The following is a 4,286-nucleotide window of genomic DNA, read 5'->3' as shown; positions in this document are numbered from 1 at the left end:
GGCACGAAACAATATCACGATTAAAGTTTTCAATACTGTCACTAGTAATATCATTTACTAGTATCTTTATATTTGCTAGCTGCCCATTATGAATGAAAAAATACCTAGTAATTTCTCCATTTGTGATAGCCTTTTTCCAATTGTACTTTGTAGGATTGGTTACATCCTTAATCATCGACAAGGCTAGTGTACAGATTACTGGATAATGATCAGAAACATTACTCCAGAATAAAGCATTTGTTACCAGATCTTACATACATGATTCAATAATGATATGGTCAATCATAGAATCTCTAACAACAGTATTTTGTGACACATATGTATAAAGAGGACCTTCACAGTTAGTTTGTACATATACAGAAAAAAAGGTTACATCTAGAATGCCTTTCAGTTCTATCGTCAGAAATGAAATTGCACTTAGGACCATGTACTCTAACATTCATATCTCCTAGGAATTTAATTTCCCCCTTATCTGAATAGATGTCATATAGGCAGTTCAAATAATCAATTAGATCGGAAAATAGTTCAAATACTTTTGACGACGCTGGCATGTAAACAGAGAAGCAAAAGCAAAAAATGTTACTTCATTAGATAGAGTAATTTCAGCACCCATAATTCTCGGATTTTTCTATCCCTATTGCTTGAACCTTATGCAGAGTGTTTTTAAATAGAAGCGCTACTCCGCTTCTTACAATACATAGATATCTGAACGGATCAGACTCATATACTGGCTTTGCTATAACAATGCAATCAGTTTTGTCAAAGTAATGAAGGAAAGAAATATGTTGTTCTTTTAACCAACGTTCCGATAAACCACACAGGTGAATATCATATTTTTGTAGACACCTGAATAGGTAGGGAGCACCAGACATGATGCCTCCTGCGTTCCAGCACATAGTATTAAAACTGTCCATCATAGCCGCGTTGGTTTTCTATGAAGACTTCCCATGGTGACCATTCTCTCATTCAAATGCTTCTCGGCCAGAAGTGTTCACTTTTCATTATGTGTTCATCATCGGCATTAATGTTCAGTTGCGCAGATGCAGTTTCCTTCCATTTTTTTTGAAATATCGAAGGTGTGTAAAATGAACATCAAACATGTGCAAAAACTCTCTCATGAGGCTTCTGAAGTTGAATTTCCATTAAATTTAATTCTTGTTCATTTTACAAGAACATTAGTTTTAACCAAGTTCGTTATATTTTAGAGTTACTGTATATGTTTATTACATAATTGTTTATACTAATATGAATATATATGTGAGGAAATATAATATTTCCTATACAAATATTTCTCCAAACCGGAGTTACAACGTGACGTATGTGGGCTATACGTCAATCTTCAATAGGATATTAAGGGTTTTTTTTCCGTACGGTACGATGTTGATGATTTTGTTAAGTGATTGTCGCATTCGTTTTATAAAAAAATATTTAACTGAAAAACTGGTGATTATGTAATAAAACAAATATTTCATGGGTTACTGTGCTCTAGTTCATAATATTTAACCCGAGGTGATGGTAATCAACAAATGTTATATTGCACGAGGCCAAAGGCCGAGTGCAATATAACATTTGTTGATTGCCATCACCGAGGGTGGTGGTAATCAACAAATATTATATACCCTCGGTGGTGGTATTATACCCTCGGTGGTGGTAATCAACAAATATTATATTCCACTCGGCCTTCGGCCTTGTGCAATATAACATTTGTTGATTACCACCACCTCGGGTTAAATATTATGAGCACAGTAACCCATGAAATATTTGTATAATATTGCACAAATCGAGGTTATATTGCACGCTTCCATAGAAACGTTATATTGCACGGCTTTAGGAACACCTCGCTGCTGTTGTCTAGTTTTGTAGAAAACTTCCGAAGAATCGCAAGTAACAGTGAGTTACGTTATTATGACGTCACAAAGGTTCACTCTCAATTTCGCGCTAGCTTTATTGATCTCGCATCAAGCACGTTATGTAGACGTTAGTATCGAGTAGAGGACGGACACGACGAATGTATTAGATTAAAAGGCTTCAAGCAGGTCTAATAATGTGAAAGAAGACAATAAGACATCCAAACCGGAGTTACAAAGTGACGTGGACCGTGGGGTATACGTCAACCTTCAATAGAATTTGAAGCTTTTACCATACGGTTCGGTTTATGATGATTTTGTTAAGTGATTGTCGTATTCGTTTTATGAAAAACATTCAACTGAAAAACTGGCGATTATGTAATAAAAACAAATATTCCATGGGTTACTGTGCTCTAGTTCATAACATTTATTTCTCGGTGGTGATTATCAACAAATGTTATATTGCACTCGGACTTCGGCCTCGTGCTATATAACATTTGTAGATTACCACCACCTCGGGTTATTATGAACTAGAGCACAGTAACCCATGAAATATATGTATAATATTTAAGCCATAATCAATGAAATATATAATTGATAAAAGACTGATATAATGATGATCGAAGAAGCTTCCATAACGAGTATTTCGTCTTGAGTTATCTACCCTTTCCGGTAGGTATTATTTGTACAGTTATGTGTTTGGAAAACGTTACGCCTTGTTATTCAGAGAAAAAAAGTTTTGCTCACAAAATAATGACGTCATAATCGATACCTTCTTGCAGAGGAGATAATGCTTCCCAAAGTTGAGGAGTATGTATTACGTAAGCATCCAATGTAACAATTTGTCAGCAAAGACAAGGCCCAGTTTCATGAACATTCCTTAAATCTAAGGAATTCCTTAACTTAAATTTTCCATAGGAAAGCACTACAGATTTTAAGGAATGCTCCTTAACTTAAGGGGTTTTTCTTAACTTCTGTAATGCTTTTCTAAGGAGAATTTTAAGGAATTCCTTAAGTTAAGTATTTCATAAATCAATCCGTAAAGGTAACAGAACGTCCTTGCGTTCCCACATGTGACCTTCCATCACAACCGAAGAAAAAAAAAAAAAAAGAAAAACATACTGTCGGAAATTTTGTGATTTATTGAGCAGAAATGGAGCTGTTTCCTCCAAGATTTTTCCTGATCATGAGCGATGATCCGTTTGTAACTGTGTCTCAAGGTTAAACGCCATCCAATGTCACACAGATCTTACAGATATCTCAGTGAATCACGAAAAAATAAAAGGCCTTCAGAGTTTAGAAAAATAAATCTTAATATACCTAATTAGTTTCATAGCACTAGCCTAACAAATGACACAGAAGATATTTGATGAGGAACACTTCACAGTGTATCTTCATTGTATATGTCTTTCAGCTTGTACATTTACTACAATTAATGTACGCTTTCACATCACTGAGAAACACTCTGATGGCAGAAGTGAAATTAGGGTGTTATTCGTTATTCTGGATAACGGATAACTTAGCAAACTTTAACTTTGTTCAAAGTCCCTTACTAGTCGACTTTTCCAGAACACCCACGCTAGTTTAAGTTGCATTAGAACTGCGGTTACAACTTCTGGTCTGAGTGATTAATATGAATATGTTGGGCAGTTACAAATGACAAAATGTGAGTCAATAGTTATATTTAAAATACTCCGTCAATACTTCATCAAATGAAATTGACACATAGATAGTTTTAACGAAATTAACTCCCGTCCGGTGAGTATTTAGTGAGTGCGGTAATGTTTGTTGTAAGGTCATGACTGTATAATTTCAGAAATAGCAAAAAAATTCACGAAAATTGTCATATCTAAGTGGTACGTTTATGATAAATTAGAGGAAAAATAGCTTTATGTAACAATTTGATTCGAGGTTTTGTGTGAATATGTGCTTCACTTAATTGCCCATTTATAGAAAAACTTCGAATGGTTTCGATCAACCTCTTTTGAAAATATAATTTTTGTATGAAGAAAGACCCAGTCCTGGAAGAAAAGAAAAGTTTGTTTCTATGGGGCTGAAATATGTACTCCCAACATCATCTACATCATCTCCATCTAAAATGTGTAATTTTCAAGCCCAAAACAAATTTAATGTCCATTTGTTTCATTTCGAATAGTTCTCAGATAAATGTTTGAACTCTTGACTTTGTTACGATTTTGTTCCTGCAAAAGAAAGCGTAAAAAAAACCAATACGTTTCTTTTACTTTAAAATATCAAAAGTTCTGAACGGAGAAACCGTATATCCATTTATGCTTTTCGTCGTTCATTTAAACATTGATGCCAATATTCTTTTTAATTTCATGGGGTTATGGAAAAAATGCAAACTGTGAAGTATCCGCGTTTATTCGTAATTCTTTGAAATTTAAAATGCTTATAATTAACTTTGAGGTTATTTTATAA

The sequence above is a fragment of the Argopecten irradians genome, chromosome 5 (genome assembly GCF_041381155.1).
Source record: "Argopecten irradians isolate NY chromosome 5, Ai_NY, whole genome shotgun sequence".
NCBI lineage: Eukaryota > Metazoa > Mollusca > Bivalvia > Pectinida > Pectinidae > Argopecten > Argopecten irradians.
This window is presented reverse-complemented; position numbering follows the sequence as displayed.